Here is a 21,764-nt window from a genome sequence, read left to right as displayed (position 1 = left end):
ATTCTGAGGATCTTGTTTTGGATCCTCTGGAGCTGTAGGTGGTGGCACTTAGCACAACTCTACCAGATTGGCATACCATACTCAATAGCCGGCAGAATGATCTGCTTGTGGTCAGCAAGCTTGTTTTTGAGGGACAGGGTGGACTTCCTGTTTATCAGAGGGTAGAGCAACCTGATCAAGATTTTACACTTGGTGGATGTCTTATCCACATAGGATCGGAATAGCAATTTGCAGGTGCAACAAGCCGAGGTGAATTCGAGTGTGGAAACAGAATGGTTTGTGTTTTAGCTGCATTGATACAAATCTTCCAGCTCTTGAAATAGTCGGACAGAACATCCAAGCCTGATTGTAGTTTACTCGCCAGAGCACGGATCACTCGACCCTTATAGATGATGAAGGTATCATCTGCGAACATTGACAGGATACCACCACCCGGCAGGGGAGGAACGTCTGACGTGAAAATGTTGAATAAGATAGGCCCAAGCAGACTACCCTGAGAGACCCCTGCATCAACGTTGAACGTATCAGAGGGGACATTGTTCAAGTAGACATGGAATGATCTGCCCTACAAGTAGCTTTTGATAATCTTCACGAAGTCGACCGGAAAGTTGTATGGATGCAGCTTGTACACTAGGCCATCATGTCAGACATTGTCAAACGCCTTCTCAACGTCCAACAATGTCATAGCAGATGTTTTTGAAACGGGATTGTTCCGCCTGTTGATGTTAGTAACTCTACTTAGCTGGTGGATCGTTGAATGGCCTTTCCTAAATTGCTCCTTGAGTAAGATGTTGTTTTCATTGGAGAACTCCAGCAACCGGCTGAGTATCAACTTTTCGAATAGCTTCGAGATATAGGACAAGAGGCTGATGGGGCGATAGCTTTTGGCACTGGTAGGATTTTAGCCAGGCTTGCGTATTGGAATCACTTTGGCTAACTTCCAGCATGCAGGGAAGTAGCCAAGCTCCTAAAATTTGTTCAAGATAACGGTAAGATGGTTGAAGAAGTCAATCCTCAAGTTTTTCAACTCGAGGTTGACTACACCATCCATAGCCGCGGCCTTCATGTTTTTAGTGATTCCAATAGCTGCTATCACGTCATCAGCCGATATTCTACTATCATCATGCCCTACTACGGGGGTGTCAGCGACTCTAGACATTGCCTCCAGTACGGCAGGCCCATGGGGGCTCACCATGGTTTGGCCAAGATTATGTGAAATCACAAAATGTTGGCTGAGCATTGGCCTTTTCAACTGGGGTTATGAGTAGGGATGGGTCTGAGTTCTGGTCAACAGAAGAAAGTGAAGGGATCGGTCTAGATTTATTTTTCAAAATTTTGGTCATCTTCCAAAATGGTTTTGCACAATCTGGGAGAGAGCGAATCTTGTTGGAAAAATCGTTATTTCTGAGCATTGTTGGCAAAATCATCAATCAAATAATATTTTTCCACTCTCATACGCGCTCAATATCACGCGTGATCTTGGAACAAAATATCATGCTAGATATTGATTTTACAAGCTCCTTTGATGTTGCGAAAATATTCACAACGTGCAAAAATCAAGCTGAAAGCTGACTCGACTCAAAAATATTTCCGTTCCACATCGTTTTCTTAGAAAGAGAAAGTAAAGTTTGCTATCTCTTTTTACTCTTCACTGATGGCAGACACGAAGGATCTGCTGCCAGCCATTATGGAAGTTCGGTTGAATTCTGGTGTATAACAAAAATCTTTAAACTCAATCTCACCACAGTTTGGTGAGATTTGCAGTTGGTGAGTTTTGTTAGCTTGATGTTCCGAGCTGCGATATCACAGTTTGCAAAATCAACCGCAGATGTTTGCTTTTTGATTTTTGTCCACGAAAATCAAGCGTGATCTTGGGTATTGGTGAAATTTGATTTTTTGATATTTTTCCAACACTGTTTCTGAGAGCAGTCAAACTTTCAACGTTTCGCTTACTTAAGCATGTGGATTATCATTCTATGCCCTCCTTTTTTTTCTGTAATTAGCTGATTTAGGTGAATAGAAAAAACCTAGGGGTAAGCACCTTGCGGTCGAAGAAAACGTATGATATATTTGAATGTTTCCATATTTCTTAATTTTAGGTATTTAAATATTTAAAATTTATAATGTGTGACATACCACACAAATCTTATAAAACTACCCAATCGATCGACAAACAAATCATCAAAATCCATTGATTATTGGTCAAGTTATTGGCATTTAAAGTCTGACCCATTTTCGTTCCATTTCCCTGGATTGGCACCCTTCCGGAAAGACGTAGTCCTACGTCAAAATTATCGTCTTAAAATCCTGAGACCCTTTGGCCCAAACCTGTCGGTGTTCCGCAAGGAAGTCTGTTGGGCCCTTTGCTTTACAGCATCTAAACTTCTGACATTCCTCACCTCGGAGACGGTTGCGTGTTCTTCCTGTTTGCAAATGATACCGCAATAACCGTCAAGGGTAGGATGCCTCGCAAAATCACAAACAAGCTCTCTCTTATGCCACCACGTGGAAAATCAAAATCAATGCCTCCAAAACACAAGCGATCATGTTCCTCCATCGGCAATCGCCCAAACTAAAACCGGCTCCATCTTGTACTGTAATCAAGGATGGCACAAGAGTTGAGTGGTCTGCCGAAGTAACCTATCTCGGGATGTAGTTCGATGAAAAACTTCTCTTCCGTTCGCATGTAGAGAAAACCGTAGTCAAGTGTTCTACCTTGGTCAGGTGTCTGTATCCGCTGATTTGCCGCAGATCCCACATTTCAAGCTATCTACAAACAAATTATAGCGATCCTCTACGCAGCTCCGTTGTGGGAATCATGTGCACAGGCTGATAGGAACAACATCCAGGTCACTCAGAACAGAGTGCTTAGGATGATCCTTGATCGTCCCTTTGACACAAGAATTGCAGACCTCCACCAAGAGGCGAACGTTCCAAAACTAGATTTCAAAATTGATGAAATTAAGACTAGGTTTGTGCAGAAATGCAATACATCAGAACATGCTTTGATAAGCAATTTGTGTATAGTAGGTTAGGTGTAAATAGTATTTGTTTTGCTTGATTTGTTTTCCGTCGGTTATAACACTTGGTAAATTTTCACTTACATTTGACACTTGGAAAATAAATTATAATGTTCGAAAATCCCTCTGTTGCTGATCAACCGATTTTTGAGATGGTGTTTGTCAAAATTGATTCCTGGTCTGTCAAAAATAAGTCTGCTACAATAGCAGGTTTATTTGAATAATTTTTATCTGTCAAATGTAAGTGAAAATTTACCAAATCAGGCGTAACATTTGATAACGGCACTAGAGCATTTGTAAACAAACTTTCTAAGGCCATTTACACGCTAACCAAAGTACGCCTACGCAAACGAATACCACTTTCGGAAGGTGAGAGTTGCCCCTATCCGATGATGTTGTTGGTTTGCGTGAGCGTACTTCCATTCGCGTGTTAAGGGCCTTAAAAAGTTTGTTTTCAAAAGCTTTTGTGCCGTTATAAAATGTTACGCCTGAAATGGAACGTAACCTTAGTGAACATTAAAGCGAAGTTTCATGGAATTCGGAGAGGCAAAAATAAAACCGATTCGTCAGGTGGCGTGGAACTGCTCATCTTCAGATTAAAATTGCCTTGGATTTCTTATCGCAATTCTTTAGAAGTTCATGTAAGAATTACCTTGGAATTCCTGTCAGAATTTTTAGCACTGAAAGAGGAGTACTTTCAATATATACTGCTGTAATATCATCTAATGTAATCTAATCTAATCAAACCCCAACACAGTCAGTTCTTGAAAGCATCCTGGAAAATAATAGATATATCTCCATAAGCTTTCTTGTCTATTTGGTATATGTTGCGTAAAATATACCAAAACGTTCAAGCCTACTTGCAGAATTTAAGGGGCAAGATGATACAGAAACATCGTACTTGTTTAAATCGCTTCAGTATCCAATAAATGGATGAAACGTGGACATCTCGTACCGTAAGTTCGGTTAGAATTCATACTGCTGTCAAATTCCTCTAGAAAAGATCAAAATCAAATAAACTGAATATCCAAATTCTACCTGCACCACACTTTGCACAATGCCCAAAACATCTAAGAAAATTTCAAATCTGTATTCTTATCCATCGTTAAATTGCTGCTCGCTGTCGGCTACCAGCTCACTCTATTTTACCGACTGGTCTCAGATAGAGCTTCCCTAAAATGGTTACCGAACAAGGTCAGCTCACAAAATTTATATTCATCTCCAATCCATTACTCTTTTTTGCTCAGGCGCACCAGTCCCCAGCCGTAGACCGAACCGTCGACGATTGCGTTACGTTCCCATTTTATCGATGCGTCAATATTGTTAATTCCAAAACCTGTGTCTACTAGATCCCAAACAAGGAGTCACAGCCGAAGACACTGGCCAAACGAAACCATTCATCATCTCTGCATCTCTGTGACAGAGATCGCTATCTTGGGGTGTCGCTTGATCGGTGTGCGTCGCCGCTAGTATCAAGCATTTCCGATCGCCTTCTCTTCGACCCGAGTTGCAAGTAATAACAATTCCCTGACTATGGCAGCCCATTTGGAAGATTTATTTTGATCGGGTTGTGCGTACTTAACTTGAATGCCAATGAGCTTATCGACATATTTAATGCGATCACCATCGATCACGTTTTGTAGGTCACCGACGACGGCTTTCGATAAAAGGGTCCAGTACCTGCGTTACTCCTCGGCAAAATTGGTTGATGTTGCGGGCGAGACAATTGAGATCTATTTCCTATATTGTCTCTCTAAGCACCCACGCCACGCAGATAGAACCAGCTCAGTGCGATTCAATGTTCTGTGCATGTGTCATTGTTGACGATCATGGTCACGGAAATGACTCAGTGACTCCGACGCAGTTGGTACTGTTTACAAGACTAGCAAATTGGGTTGGAGCATGCAGTGCCCTCAAAATGTCGGTAAAAATTAAAAGCTCGCACAAATAGGGGAGTGACAGTCGAAAATGCCGCAGTCGGTGCGCTGACCACACGATCCATATGCCAGAGTGCATTATCGTGAAGGAAACGTCTACTATGCAAACTGGGATCGCTGTTGTCATGGATCCTCCACCGCCGAAGAACCGCAGAGCGCATATTGAATTTCGCGACCTCGGATACAGATCGCACTCGGTTGCTTGCGTGTGCGCCTTAAAAGGAAATTCCGCTTTCTTGTTTCTGTGCTTGCTCTTAATTGCAAAATGCGAAACATACCTACCCCCTCGGACGTGGACGATATCGATGCCGCCTGGTGGGGGTGGTGGACGGGTGCGTGATTATACAATTTATTACATCGTTGTTGTCGGTACGAGACACTTTTGCACAGGTAATGCAAGATGCGGTGAGGGTTCTCAATGTGTTGATTGTTCTAGAGAGGAACTGAATGGAAGCCGAAGCTGACAGGCGGGCGAATACGGTGGCAATTGGATTCATTTAGCTTCGAGATAGGGGCAATAAACAGTTGCTGTCCTTGTGGGCAGACTTTTAAAAATATTGACAAACTGTTGCTTCGTGTGGGGTGGACGGTCTATATATTGATGTTGCAAAGTACTGTTTTGATTGGAGATCAACTAGCCCGTGGCTAAAAATCTCCTAAGTAAGGTTTTAATAAAAGACTGTTTTGATTTACTATGTACCGTATGCGTGATAATGTTTGCACCATCGTACAAATAAGGTTCCCGTTTCACCTGTGCATACAATGCCTTGGTTTTCTTTGCATGCACGTAACCTATAGCTAATACCGTAGTAGGCTGTGTATAGAAGAAAATGATTTACCGTAAAATGTGGCGAATAGAAATAGTGGGACGAAAAGAAACAAAACTTCCCAGCCTTAAAAATATTACTACTATGCTAAGATTATTTTGAAAAAACATCCTACAACATTTTTCCCAGTTACTTAGCTACTGAAAGAGTTCAGCCACACTATTGTTGGGTTGGCAGCTCTGCTGTCATTTTTCTAGAAATTTCATAAAACGGTGCTTCGAGTTAGTTGTATTTGCTAGTTCGCAAAAACTTCACCTGTGAAAGTCACTTTTTGTTTAATTCGAACTTGTTCACGTACTGTAGCAGTTATATTATTCAATTGTGTAAACTTCTACAGTGAAACATTCGAACATCAACAGATATTTATCATATTATCACTTATATTTAAATTCGGGGTCCCGATTCACACTTTGACGGGGCCAATAGAAACAATGGCGCCGATAATTGAAGTCATTCGTTTTATGCAATCGACACCAACATAGTGCTCCCTTATTTCTAGGAAAACAATGGTTAGAAACTACAAACCAAAAGGTTCAAAAACGTACAAAAAATCAGACCCACAAACTTTGAAGCAGGCCATTGAGGATGTTGCTAACAAAAAAATGTCGTTGCGCCAAGCGGCAGTGCAGTACGGCATTAGCTATTCTGTGATTTATCGTCATTCAAAAAAAAAAAGGATATGCTATCAAACCCCAAGGCGGACAAACATGCCTTACTGAATCTGACGAAAGTTTGTTAGTCCAAAGACTTAAACTTTGCTCTGAATGGGGTTATCCTGTTGATACTTGAATGTTACGCCGCATTGTTAAAGAGTATTTGGATAGAACGGGAAAGAAAATTTCAACCTTCAAGAGAAATCTGCCAGGACCAGATTTTGTTTATTCTTTTTTGAAAAGGCATAAGAAGGAGTTGTCAGTTGGATGTGCCAGAATATTAAGCAGAACCGGTCTGCTGTGTCTCACAAAATCATCAACGACTACTTCAACCACCTTCTAATATTGTAAATTATGATGAAACGAACTTGTGTGATGACCCGGGAAAAAGGAAGGTTATAGACGTGGCTGCAAATATCCGGAACGGGTAATGAACAGTACAAAAGCGTCTGTATCGGTGATGTTCAGTGCTGCAAGAGATGGTACCATATTACCACCGTATGTTGTTTATAAAGCTGTTCATTTGTATAGCTCATGGACTGAAGGTGGACCAGAACACGTTAGATACAACCGATGGAAATCAGGTTGGTTCGAAAGTTCTTCTTTCGAAGACTGATTGTCTACAATTGCAATTCCATATTTGAAAAAACAAACTGGAAAAAGAGTTTTAATTGGGGATAATCTTGCTTCGCATTTGACGTTACAGGTTATTGAGTTGTGCTCCAATAACGACATCAGTTTGATTTTTCTCCCAGCCAACTCAACTCACTTAACACAACCGTTAGATGTGGCATTTTGTCGTCCTCTTAAGACTGCTTGGCGTAATTTCCTCGAAAAATGGAAACTTTCCCAAGGCAAACACGGAGCATCTCTACCAAAAGACAAATTTCCAAGGCTTCTCAAAGAGCTGATGGATTACATCAAGGTTCAAGGACCAAACAATGTTCGAGCTGGATTTAAATAATGTGGCATTTTACCGTTAGATCCCAAGCAACACACATGTTTTATAACAGGCTATAGAACCTTAATATGACTAGTTTTGGTTGTAAAGCAGTTTACTCAACATAATTCTATGAATTTGTGTTACTCGGGATAGAACACCCGTGTTACGGATGCTACCCACAGTGCCAACTCCAGAAGATGGTCAAAAGCTTGACGAAAGTTTGATCTCCTGATGCTCGATATGGACCAACAAAGGTGTCTACCACCAGAGAAAAACGGACAAAGATCCCAGTACTACCTGGGCAAAGCGTTACTGGGAGCTCAAATATCGTCCCTGAAGATTCTGAACCGGCAGAGATGATCGACGAAACGCCGACTCCAGATAATGATAGAACATATCCTTTTGTAAAGGTTACATACAAGAAAAATTGATTCCAAATCCTACTTTTCATTATTAATTTGCCATTATTTCCTCATGTTATCAATAAATCTTGTTCACCTTGTTCGTTTTCTTTGAAATAATATTGAATTTCATCATTAAAAGTAGAATAATAAAATATATATGGGTTAAGCCGTTGTATTTTAACAGAAGCAACAGGAACTATAGAGGAAGACGGTACCCATACTTTAGAACAATTGAATTGATTTTAGAACCTTACGTATTTTTAAACACCTTAAAATTTTTTGGAAAGTGTTTCTATTCGCCCCATTTTACGGTACTTAGTTTGAAAGTTGCACCATAACGAAGTGGCAGCGTATTCGTGAGTTGTCCCACGCGCAAATGTCGCAAAAAGACATTTCAATCACCGTGGGAGTGTTCCGGTGGACCGTCAAAAGGGTTTTAGACCGAGAAAAGAAAGGACAACTATCCGCGTAGGTGGCCACAGGTCGTCCGAGGTCAGCTCGGGTTATCGCTGCTATCAAAAGGAAGATTCTGGTGAATCCAGTGCGTTCAATAAGGAAAATGGCAAAGGAACACGGGATCAGTGACTTTACGGCACGGAAGATCGTAAAGGAAGATTGCGGGGCAAAGTCGAAGGCACGGAAAAAACTCACATGATTATCAACCACATCCGGGAGCTACGAGTCGAACGATGCAAGAAAATCTTGAACTTCCTTGAGCGAAAAAATCCGGTAATCCTGTTCAGCCACGAGAGCATGTTTACCGTTGATCCCGTATCAAATTTAAGAACCGACCGGTATATTAGTTCTCTACCGGTAAAAGACGTGGCTGACGAGCACAAAAACGTGTATCTGACCAAGCATCCTGCTAGCGTTATGGTGTTTGGATTGGTGGCTTCCGATGGCAAAAAAAATGGACCCGGTGTTCATTCCAGAAGGCGACAAGGTCAACACGCAGGTCTACATCGGAATTTCAAGTAAGTATGTTCTTCCGTGGATCAAAGAACAGTACGGTCCGAAGCCAAGTGTTTTTTTTTAACTAGTTCGTTTATTTACTAGGCTCAGTCGTGTGTGACACTTTGCGGAGCCAAAATCAGTAATGTTTAATTTACATTTTAAATAAATAGCAGTATTTCTAAGTTAGTATTGGGTACCAATTACTCGTGGCGGGCTCGAGGTTAATAGGTAACAATTTCAATTGGAAGGATCTAGGTAGGAAACTGGTTTCTGAAGCCTCCTTCAGATACTACTCTCGGACGGTTGACCAAATCCTGACTGGGCAGGGGCAAGTAGCACAGGAACAGGAGGATAATAAGACTGGGACACAATGGCGGGAAATTGTTTGGAAAGGAGGGGATAGTCGCATCAAACTCTAACATCAGACAAACAAAGGAATTCGTAGATCGCTTGCATGTAGGGAAGATCACGTGTTCCCAATACATCTCTTACTTCACGGAAGGGTTGTCTACCTCGGGCCACTAGGGTATCCAATAGTCGTGCTCTGGAGGCGTCATTACCCGGGCAATACCAATGCATACAGCCAAGGGCAATACGTAAACAACGATATTGAATGCGTTCCAATTTAATTAGGTGGGTTTTTCTTGCCGAGAGGAAGCAAAAAGAGCCATACTCAAGAACTGAAAGAATAGTCGTTTTATATAGTTTAATGAGGTCTTCCGGGTGAGCACCCCACCATGTCCCGGAAATTGATCGTAGAAAGTTGATCCTTTGTTGACACTTTTGTTTCAAATACGTAATGTGGGTACCCCAAGTGCATTTTGAATCAAACCAGACTCCAAGGTATTTAGTTGAATATCAGATGAAAGCATAGCTAGACAATCGTTTGTTCCTTTACTCTTCCGGAAACCAAATTGCGTATTTGAAAGTATATTGTTTGATTCAACCCAATGGTCAAGTCTTAATAGGATCATTTTATCTAATAATTCCCTCAGGCATGATAACATAGAGATCGGACGGTAAGAATTGTGATCAGACGCTTGTTTCCCAGGCTTTTCAATAGCTATTACTTTAACCTGTCTCCATGCTGGTGGAACTATATTGAATTCCATAAATGAATTATATAGGTTAAGTAATCGTCTTTTAGCGATATCGGGGAAGTTTTTTAGAAGGTCAAATTTGATCATATCGCTTTCCGGAGCAGAGTTATTCGATTAAAGAAGTGCCATTGAAAATTCCAGCATTGTGAATGGTTCATCCAGAGAACCGTTACTTCGGGCTGTATCCCGTAAAGTTGGTTGTGCTGGAACAGAATCTGGACAAACCTTTTTAGCGAAGTCGAATATCCATTGGGAGGAGTATTCTTCACTCTCATTGGAAGATGAGCGGTTTCGCATATAGCGAGCCTTTTTCCAAAGCGTTGTCATCGAGGTTTCTCTAGAAAGTCCCTCGATAAAAGTACGCCAGTAATTTCGTTTCTTTGCTGCAGCAAGGATCAGATGAAGCAGCAAAAGCCTAATGTTGTATTTCAACAAGATGGGGCTCCGTGCCACACCTCGAACCGCACACAGAAGTGGTTGCAGGAGCATCTTCCGTTCTGGGCGAAGGATATGTGGCCGCCATCCAACCCCGATCTTAATCCGCTGGATTACCCAATATGGCGCGTCATGAAGGCCAAGGCCTGTTCTAAATGCCACCCGAGTACAGCAAGCCTCAGACAAACATTGACCCGTACCTGGAGAGAAATTGATCCAGACTACATTATTAGAACCTGCCGTGCAGCAAGTGGAAACTCGATCGATGATTAACATAGTTTAAGACTCTGAGAAACATCCCTCCTTTTCATAAATAAAAAAAAAACTCTAAAACGCATACGGTCTAGGGGCAAGCCAGTTGTACTCCGAGCTAATATTTTTAAATCGAGTAAATTTGAGTTACTCATAATTACTCAAAAGTGATCGAAGTAGTCCTATGTCAACAAGTGAAAGCAGGTTAAATAGTCATCAACTACAATGGCTTCTCTCGGTTATTTCTAGGAACTCAAGGCACGCCTACACAAACCAGCATATCCATCGGGTAGGAATATCTTCCTCTACTCAATGGTGATGTCGATTTGCCAGTGAGAGCCATGGCTTTCGAGAAATCACCGAGAGAAATCATTGTTCACCTCCTTAACGGTTAGGGGCGTCGGCTCACCTGTGTCTCCGTGTCACAATTTCACTGTGGTTATTCACGTTTTAGTCAGCAATCGACTATTGTTGTATAAAAACCCTGAATACCCGATCATATGGTGCGGATTTAAAAATACTCCTGCATATGTTTGTAACAGTTTGGTAACAAGTAATAGCAAACAAAAACTGTTGTCAGTAACATGGGAAAGCCATCATAAATATACCAAATCCGTTTTTGGCCCTTCATACAGTGATTTGTTAAGGACAATCAGAGGTTATTAAGTTTGATCAAGACAAACAGAGGAGAGAGTCCACTGCTATCGGACTTAGTTTTCATGCCACAATGGGAGGTAAATCACTATCATGCATCATGCATAATACCGAAGACAACAAATCAAGAAGACTGGCAACTCTTCCATTTTCTCATACAAACGCTATGAGACAGGTACAATCGCGTCATCTGCCGCTCAAAGGTAAATGCTTCGAACGAATTTGATAGCAAAGATTACATCCTCAGAAGAAGGGTTTGTGTATTTGCTCATTTTTCTATGCGTTGCTTCCACCTTCACTCAAGTGCTGCATCTGTCGCTTGAATTCTGGCAAAGTTGCCAGTCTTCTTGATTTGTTGTCTTCGATAATACACAATGTCCAATGTGGCAATAATAGAAAATAACAGCAACTTTAACTCTAAACTCTAACTGCAACTGCATTAAATTGCTGCATTGAATTTCCAGTACAATTCTTTTAAGTATTGTGAGAGCCATGGTTATTTCAATCAAGGGCTAGGCAAGCAAAATGTCTTCGAGTTAGTACTCGTAGATGTGCGACTAGAATACTTTTTTTTCGCGTCACCTTTCAATAAGACCAATCTGCATTGATCGTTTCTCGTCATCGACGCTATCTTTCGTAAATAACTCAGCTCCAAAAACATGATCAGCTGTTCTTATCGTCCAATATGCTTAATTATATTTTCTTTTAACAGACTATGTAGAAAAATTAGCCCGAAATATGAACCTTATTAACGAAAGACAAAGTCGACGGAGAGAATCAAACAAGGTAGATTGGTCTATTTTAAAAGTGACGCTTTATAATCTGAAAATGGAATGGAACAATTCGACAGTGAGCATGCATAAGGGCCTATTGGCGATGATCGATTCTCTTCATCGATTTTCTCTTTAAATTGCTGCAACTAAGGGAAGCAATTTTCTGAAATTTGTCCAAAACAGTACTGTAACAGGTTGTATTGGATATCAAAAGCAACAACAAACGCACCAAGAAATGTAAATCCAAGCGAGCTATTGACAAAAGAGAAAATTAACGAAGAGAATTGTGGTTACGCCCTTGTACATGCTCACTGTCGAATTAATCGATAAGAATCGATCAATGATGGACTACAGTACATTTCGCAGGACGAACAATCACAAAACTTTAGAAAGATGATCCGGTATGAAACACGGTTAGATGATATTTGACAACTGGGGAATGAGCACAAAAACATGGTTGCTGAGTCTTCTTGTAGTGAATTTTGAGTAACTCGAGCTACTCAGGGTTACTCAAAATTAACTCGGTTTTAACTCATGATCAAAAGCTGTCTTGCCCCTAGCATACGGTAGCTTTCATAAAACTCGTTAGGGAATTTTTTTTATCGGACATGTTTGGGCCTTTTTTGACTTTGAATGATCTTTATTTCTTGTATTTGTGAGGTTTACATGTATAAATTATCAAGTGACACAGATGCGTCTTTTCAACTTTAGTACATTTGAAATTTTAATTATTATTTACAGTTCCTAGTCCTATCAGGCCTGCTTTAGAGTATGACTACCTTGGTGGGATTGGTTTGTTTTGAAATGGAAAAAGGAGACGACTTATAACTATTATTGACAGCTAAAACTAACCTATAACTACTACACCTAGCAGCGCCGGTGGTGTTGTGGTTAGAGTGATTACCTCTCACCCCAGCAGGCCTGGGTTCAATCCCAGTCGGTGCCTCCGGGATGTTCTGAGGCATAACATCTCGGATCAGGGAAGTAAAGCCGTTGGTCTCCAGTTCATGAGTTGATGGGTCGATATGGGATTCAGGGTCCAGGTGTGGGTGCTGGAATTTTTCTTATGTTGTCAGAACACCTCTAAAGTTTCCACTAACGACAAGAAGGCGACAACCAAAACGATGAGAAAAAACATGTTGCTCAATGAATAAAAATTGCAGTCTGCGACAATCTCAATCTGTAGAAAATTATTTGGCGGACTACTTTGTCTGTCAAAGTGTATTGACGAAGCAAAGCAACGCACGTCGTGTTGCATCATATTTTGTCAGTCATCATTTCAATAGGATTTTCGTCAGTGTGAATCGAGAAATGTTGCACGTCAGTTGTCACGTGATATCGATGAAATAATGCATCACTGCTTTAAACTAGGGTGACAGGTTTTTTGTTTCAGTGATCAAAGGAACACATCTTAGTCCTTGTTACGATTCACTAAACTTGGGTTGCATTCCATCATCTTTATTTCTAATAACTTGATATAATTTGATTTGTGTCAAAATACAAGTGTTACAAGACTAATGTTTGTTAACTGAATACCAACAACCGTTACATACATAGTCCCTTTTGATATGTAATTGCTGAAATATGGCATGTGGAAATCAACCTACCAAACAATATCTTACTTTGTACGTTTCCTGACAGCGCTGGATATCGAACTGCAGAACGCAGAAGGTTATAGAAATCAGGTCAAAAGACACGCTGCTTCCCGTATTTTACATGGCAGTATAGGTACCTACCATTAAAGTAGAAAATGAAAATTAATTTCCTTGAATCGTGCAACTCAATCTTTCAGGCAGCTAGTTCATACAGATACCTAGAACAGTTCGTTTGTTGGCGTGTTAGTACATTCTTTCCGACGCCACCACAAACTCGACCTGGCAACCTCCATGGATACTACATACAGACTCAAGTGTGTCACTGTGGTGTTATCCTTAGAAGTTTTTTCCCATTAAAAAATAAACTAGATGCGGAATGGAAAAAGTTGTGATTAGTTTGTTTGCTTGCATAATGCGGAATGTGCCCGTGTCAGATCCGAGATACCGAAAACGTGATAAATGAAACCAGTTCATTAGATCCGAATAATGGGGTTTTTGAGTAAGACATCACTGCAAGGTGTGTAATGTGGCGATTGAATCGAGAATAGACCGATAGAGATTTCGTACCGACACGGTGTGTGGGCCATGATGGCTGTATTTCTCTATTAGCCCCCACATGGTTACTTTTTGAGAACACAGCTTTTTCGTTCTGGGCCAGGCTTGTAAGTAGGTTGTGTACATACCAGTAAATCAATGCTTATAATCGTTAATTCAAAACTGCACACCCGGAGGGAAATTCCATCATGCCACAAGCATGTAATTTTCTCACCGGCTGTTGCAGTATGGAAATAAGTTTGCGACAAAAAGCTTAGCACATTGTCATCCAATGCCAATGTCAACGGTGAGGCCGTAAAATTTAATCAATTCCACTCGACGGCCACCCACTCATCCGAGTTTGGATACTCTACGCAAAGTTGCGTTTACGACCCACCCACTGCCTTCAAGTCAAATTTGCAAATGAACTGCTTCGATTAAGACTGACAAGAAAAACAAAAAGAAATTCCTTTGAAGTAACAAAACCGAAAACAAGCATACTTATGGAAGTAATTAGGTAATCTACATCCAGTTGCATGTCCCACCCGAAGAGCGATGGTTCGCACTTTGTATGCGACGGCTCATCATGGAAGGGTTTAATCAGATGCTAATGTGGCACCACCAGCAGTCAGTCGAACACGAGAACGGTTTGTTGGAAGAGAAATGAAACGATCTCATTAAGTCCTAATGTAAGAAGCTGTTGACAGGAATTTGTGGGGGAGCAGCGGGATGGGGAAAATATTTTCGTTTCCCTACAATTAGCACACGTCACGCAATTCTCCAAGAAGGCTTGATATAATTTTATGGCGGCACTGATTTGTGACGATTAATAAATTAACCTGAAGAGAATTAATCTGATTGAGGTACGATTGAAATAATGTCACGCTCACCGTGAATGCCACTCAATATTCAATCTTCAGCTAAATTGCTTCAAAACCGGCTAAATGTCATGAGAACGTGTCAACTGTCAACTGTGCACAAGAATAAGCTACATTGCGTGAGAGATCGAGTGACCTCAGTAAACAGTCCACGCAAAACACAAACCTCCTACACTTAATCTTTCTTGCACTGGACAAACTATTACGGTATCTTTAGCAGAAAATCAACACAAAGTTGCACGCTCGCCCATCCAACAGGGCATGTTCCAATATTCAGGAAAGCTATTAAAAAAATCACAGATATGCACGCAAACTCCATGTACCTGACAAATTACCCGTCGCGAAAATTACGCGCTGGATAATGTTAAAAACGCCGTTGAAGTACGGTGGATTTTTCATTGAACTTACTTCTTGGACTAAATTGCCTGTCAGTAGGGTATGTGACGAGGCTCGGTAACTTAGTGGTTAACGTTTCTGCTTACTAAGCAGAGGGTCGGGAGTTCAATCCCAGGCCCGTCCCTTTACTCGTATTTGACACTTTGCCTAATTCTCTATCCCCATTAGAATTAAATAATAAAACAAAACAAATCTGCTTTTGCATCACTTTCCACAGTGAATCCAGATCAAAAATTACCTAATCCACACTATCACAACCTTCCTTCTATATAATAGCATAAAAAAATACACAATTTTAAGTTTAAAAAAAAAACTCAAGAATCAGAAAATTTAATTCTCATTCATCGATTGAGTAAAAATATATGAACTCAAATTTAAGCTTATTTTCTGTTAATCATTGTTAAGCTCAAAACGTAATGTTTTGCATTATAGTTTGATATATCACTTCCTGTACTTTTTTAAAAAGTTACACGTTTGTGAATTGTGTTGCATAAAGTAATTAACGAAGAATATCTTGAAATATTTATCATAAATTAAATATATAATGGTCTGCATCGTCCATGAGCATCCCAAAAAATGTCGAAGGTATAAGGACGATGAGGATTTATTCTGCTGCGGACGAGTGATTTCGGAAGTGCTTACTAATTAGGGTAGAGCGCTACTTCGTCGTAATCGCCTATTTCCGTTCTATCGATCAGAAAAAAAATCAATAATATCAATGATTTCACCACTAGCGTGCACAGGAATCTTGTTAAGGAGGGGCAATATTTTCTTCTATGGTGCATTTAGTCTGGGGATAGGGAGTACTCCAAAGTGCGTGGTGGATGATACTGTTTTATCTATTTTTGGCTCCGGTGATGGTTCTTCTTTAATGCAACTCAGACAGCCAATGGAATAAACAGCTGTAACTTTTTAACCACGGTAACAAATGTCTTGAGATTTTCAGAGAAGATTCTTAGACGAATTCTTAGTAAGACAACAATAAACCAAGGTTAAATGGCACACTAATACCCACTTTTCAATTAGGGAATCCAAAAGCTGTCTCTTAACTTTGTACAGTTGCAAAAAAGTCAATCCTCAGAATTCCTTGAGGTTCTTTTCGAAATTTTATGAACTTTATGAGCTCTTTTGAAATTTTTCTAAGAAGTTCTCTTGAATTATTTTTAGAACTCTTCTTGACTTTTACTCAGAACACCTTGGAACTGAAATTCCCTTAGAGTTTCAAAAGAATTACCTCTGTATTATCCAGAAATAATTCCCGGAATGAGCTAGAAATTATCGGTACTCCCTTTAAATTTTCCTCAAAATCCCTTTGGAATTTTGCTCACAATTTGATTTTCTCGGTATTCTTTTCGGAATTATCTTGGAACTTTCTGCAGGATTCGCTAGAAGTTCAAAGAATTTTCTTGGAATACTCTCCAGAAATGCTTTGAAACTGTCCTCAGCATTCAATATGCTTGAGGTTCTTCTCAGATTTTTTTAGAACTCTCCTAAGAGCTCTTTTGAAATTCATTTCAGAAGTTCACTGGAATTATACTGGAGTTCTACTCTTAATGATTTTTTTTCTCAGAACACCTTGAAACAGAAATTCCTTCAGAAATTTTTTCCGTAATGAGCTACAAATAATCCTCGAAATTCGCTTGAAATTTTGCTTAAAATCCCTTTGGAATTTTACTCAAAATTTGATTTTTTCGTTATTATTTTTAAAATTATCTTCGTTATTATTTTAAAAATTATCTCTGCACTAAAAACGATCCGCAGAATTTTCTTTGAACTCTCCCCAGAAATATGATGGAACTGCTTTAAGAATTCAATATCGTCTCGGAATATTTTCGAACTTTTTTTTTCTCAAAACACCTTGGAGCTGAAATTTCCCTAAAGTTTCAGAAGAATTTACTCTGTATTCTCCAAAAATTCTTCCCAGAATGAGCTTGAAATTATCCTCGGAATTCTCTTGAAACCCTTTGAAATTTCATTCAAAATTTGATTCTCTCGGTATTATATTCGAAATTATCTTGAAACTGTAGGATTCACAAGAAATTATTCGCGGAATTTTCATGGAATCATCCCCAGAAATATTTTCTTTTGGAACTGTCCTCAGAATTCAATACCCTTGAGGTTCTTCTCGGAGGTCCAGTTTAGGTTGTCCGTCCATTCACCAAAACGTTGTAGTTTTTCCATCAGAAATTTTCTGTTCATTTCATTTATCATAGCGATGCAAATTATGCACCAGAAATGTTCAATAAAGCATGCTCCTCCATTCACCAGAACGGTGCACCAAAAATTGTAAGTGAAGTTTGTTTCACCATGCACCTTTGTGGTGCAATTTTCAGGCTTTGCCTTTTCATGCGCCAGAATGGGGCCATGGGGCCGTTCTTCGAAAAATCAGAAACATCCGTAAAAGTGGTCAATCCATGAAACTGATCCTAGGACTCCGTAGTTTTTGTTCAATATTTTTACAAACTCGACATTTTGTAAACAAAGTGTTAAGCATCAGCTGAGGATTTCAAAATGGCTGAAGCTTAGTCAGAAATCTTGAATTGAAACAGCTAACTTTAACTGAGTATGTGTGTCCGTGCACATTTAGCAATACAGTTGTATTCGTGCAACCTGGTGGTGTGGAGATCTAGCCCTCACGGATGTGTTGGTAGAGGGAAAAATGTAAGCATTTAGAAGACGATTACAAAAAAACACGGAGCTCTAGTAGCAGTTTCACGGAATTATAACTCATATGGAACATCTATATCCCGTATATCCGGATATCCCGGAGAACGGTCCCATAGCCATCCTGGTCCATGTTTATGTCACAACCCCAAATTCATTCATATATCACAGTTCCAAATGTTTTCGAAAAAAAAAACGCTCTAGGATCAGTTTCATAGATGGACCACTTTTACGGATGTTTCGGATCTTCCGGAAGATGGTCCTATAACCAACCTAAGAGATGAACTAGCCTCAGGCTAAAAATCTCTAAAATAAAGATTAAAAAAAAAAAAAAAAAACCTATAACCAACCAAGTCTATATTTATGTCATAACCCCAAATTCTTTCTTATAACACAGTTCCAAGCGTTAAAAAACTGGAGCTCAAGGATCAGCTTCATGGATTAACCATTTTTACGGATGCTCCGGATCTTCCAAAGGGCAGTCCCATGGCCATCCGGGTCTATGTTTATGTCACGACCCCAATTTCCTTCTTATATCACAGTTCCACGTGTTTTAGAAAAAACCTGTAGAGCTGCTCTATGGTCAGTTTCATGCATGGACCACTTTTACGGATATTTCGGATCTTCCGGAGGATGGTCCCTCGGCCATGTTTATGTCACGACTCCAAATTATTTCTTATATCACAGTTCCTAATGTTTAGGATCAATTCCATGCATTGACCTTTAATAAAAACGTGTAACGACTCTTTCCCTTAAAAAAGTAGACGATTTTTTTCAATTTTTTTCACGATCAAAATAATCTTCAGACCTTAGGAATTCAAAAAGGAACCACCATTTTTTAAATTCATAAAGAAATGGCTATGTTATGGCATTGCAAACTTGCCGTTACACGCTTTTCAGAAGCATCGTATTCAGAGTGTTAATCAAATAAAAGTGATCCATAATTGTGGGTGACCCATTAGTCTGGGGTGACTGTAGTTTAATTTAAATCACGGATCAAGAGCATAACTCATCTTTTTTGAATCGTGAAATTGATTTGAATTATTTCAATAACATGCTTCACTCCATCAATATCCAATGAATTACGAAACTACATGGTCAATCCTTGCCATTAACCCATCCCAAGGAACAATCACACAAATATCAATGTAACTATATTTACATAGACAATACACACAATCACACCGTTATCAACCAGCAGCTAAATAGCAGTCAGTATAGCAATGTGGAAAATTATTCATCGCAGGATATCCTCCATGCTTTTCCGTTTTAATGCTGTTATGTTTGAATCCGCGAGCGAAATCCACTCTCACCTCATTCCTCTCGCACCTAGCGTGCTTTCCATCTTCCCCACAAACAAACAAAAAACATGGGCACATTGGGGAATTCGCACTCTAGCACCACAATTCGAGTCGAGCCTCCAAACATTGTTTTTTTTTTCCTATTTCGTACAACCCTCTGTCAAGCCAGGTATCCTAGACATTCGGTTGCTAGATAAATCAATAACAACGGCTCGTCCTTCTTTTCCGCATTCCAAAGCAGGACGAATTTTTTTCTCGATTTTTTTTTTTTTATGATTTGAGATGATCAGTTGAGAAAAATGCGTAATGTTCATAGTTAGCCTCTTAGTAATGAACGAATGGTATCATGCAGAAACGGTTAACATTGTTACACATAAAAGACGAAGCGTCTCCACATGGACTCTTACCTTCTGAGTTTCGATGAGAAGTTAGAATTTTCCGATCCTACAATTTTCGGCCAAACTCCGCAAATTTGCAATTTTTCGTCCAGCTACTTCCACCGTTTGTTTGATCCCCAATCTGAAGAATGTAGATTTCCTGATCAGTGCTACTCAATCCGTTGTTTCAAAGCCCTCGTTTTAACAGAACAGAAACGTCTCAAACAATAAACTTAAATTCTACTAACGTCGATGTTCACTTAAACTACTAACTGGTTCGGTATTCACAGAGTTCGTAGTGACTTTCTTCTCACAAAACGTGCACCAAATGAAAACAGTTGCAAACAGCTGAAACCATGCCAAAGAACTTCTTCGTTTCCACTAACTTCGCTTGAAGTTCCAAGTTTCTACAAACACACTCACTGGGCGACCGCACTGCTTCACTTTGATGATGAACTTCCAGCTCCTAGGTCCTAGGTTGGGTGTGGGGGCGTGGATGGACTTTGATTCAAACCGGACGGATGGATACGGAGTCCGCGACGTGAGAGGAGAAGAATGGCACTTGTTTTCGGATTGACGGTTCGTGTACTAATGAAACGCTGCCCGACCAGTTCACTGTTATTTAATTCGCTCTGCTTTGGTTGCTTTTGCTTGCTTGCTTGCTTGGCTGGTTGTTCTGTGCTCGAGCAGCGTTTTTCGCGAATCGCTAGAAGCGTCGCGTCGTTCGTTGGTTGGCGTCGTCACCACATTCAGCGACATCAACGGCGGTGTTTGTTTGCCACCTCCTCGTCAGCAGGTGTGTATGTGTGCCTGAGTAGGGGTGTCATGGCATGGCGGAACAAGCTGCGAATGGTTCAAAAAAAGGCCTTCTTTGTGGTGCCTCCGTGGGATGATGAATATTTTTCAAATCTGTTAAAATATTTCATACACGATATGCATCATAACATCTGGTCAAGGTATTGATTTTCTTCCTTGAATGGAACCATGCGCTAATGTACTCTGCGGATGATAAATACAGCTTAATTATTAAATTTCCGCAAATGTTTCCTGTTATGATTCTAACTACTCCAGCGATACTTTCTGGTGACCTCGTTGATTTGATCGGATCGATCAAATGGACCATTTCAGGTTCAAGACCAGCGGTTCATGGTATTTGGAATGGCCTACGAGATTTGGACGCCACTAATGATTCAGGACCAGCTGGAAGCCCACCCATTTTGATGAAAAATTGAGGGGTTGTGAGCCTTTATTCTGGCTGTTTAATATGTCACTATGCTATCATTTCATGCATTCCAAAACTCTTCGAATCAATTATAAATAAAAACGATTTTGGCCAAATAAAACAAAGAATAACAACACGGCTTTTTTAAAGGCCGTTCAACCACCACAAACCTTTTGTGGACTTCATATTAAATGCAATGGAGAGATGAAACCAAGTAGAAGCTCTATATACGGAGTTCAGCAAAGCGTTTGACAGAATGGATATCCCAATGCTGATTTTTAAATTAGAAAAAATGGGAATTCAGATGAAGCTCCTCACCTGGATTAAATCGTATTTAGTTGATTGCCAGCCAAATGTAAGATTCAACGAGAAAATCTAAGCCAATTCATGTCACGCATTGACTCAGCTGATCTATTTTTTTAATAATTACTTTATTTGTCGAATAAACTTTAAAGATCCGAGTTATCCTTTGCGTTATACATCATTACTGTCTTATATTTAAAGTTAAAGGAACTGGACCGAGTACTCGCGGTTGTCTCGAGGTTAGTGGAGATTTACAATTTGTTGGATGGGAAAAGGGAAGAAGGAGGTTTGAAATGTGGTTTACGATACAACTATTTAATTAATCCTAAAGCATGAAATTATTTCTATTCATCTTGAAAACAAACATTGAAAAAAAACCCACACGTACAAAATACAAACTAAACACAAGGTTAATCAAACTTACAATCTAAGGTTAAGTCTTAAAGTAAACATATATGAGTTTCATAAACTCTAGATCGCGCCTAGCCAAAACATCCCGAACTGGAACATTAGGTTGTCTACCTCGAGCCCGAAGGGAATCA

At 39.9% G+C, this 21,764-nt stretch overlaps 1 protein-coding gene across 3 annotated transcripts in view; it reads right to left on the bottom strand.

Annotated features, from left to right (window-relative positions):
• The window catches only part of LOC135707657 (uncharacterized), a 72,299-nt gene extending 51,961 nt beyond the window's left edge, over nt 1–20,338 (bottom strand). The window contains exon 1 of one of the 3 annotated variants that reach the window (XM_065229502.1): nt 19,728–20,338. The gene's annotated coding sequence lies outside the window, so the exon portion shown is untranslated. The remainder of the gene's footprint in view (nt 1–19,727) is intronic. The other 2 variants (XM_065229503.1, XM_065229504.1) reach the window with 2 other exon arrangements.
• Between the last annotated feature and the right edge of the window lie 1,426 nt (nt 20,339–21,764).

Source organism: Ochlerotatus camptorhynchus, unplaced genomic scaffold (genome assembly GCF_037179485.1).
Source record: "Ochlerotatus camptorhynchus isolate MF236.1 unplaced genomic scaffold, CSIRO-AGI_Acam_v1.1 ptg000315l, whole genome shotgun sequence".
In the NCBI taxonomy this organism is placed as follows: domain Eukaryota; kingdom Metazoa; phylum Arthropoda; class Insecta; order Diptera; family Culicidae; genus Ochlerotatus; species Ochlerotatus camptorhynchus.
The sequence above is the reverse complement of the archived record's forward strand: the minus strand, read 5'-3'. Positions and strand labels throughout refer to the sequence as shown.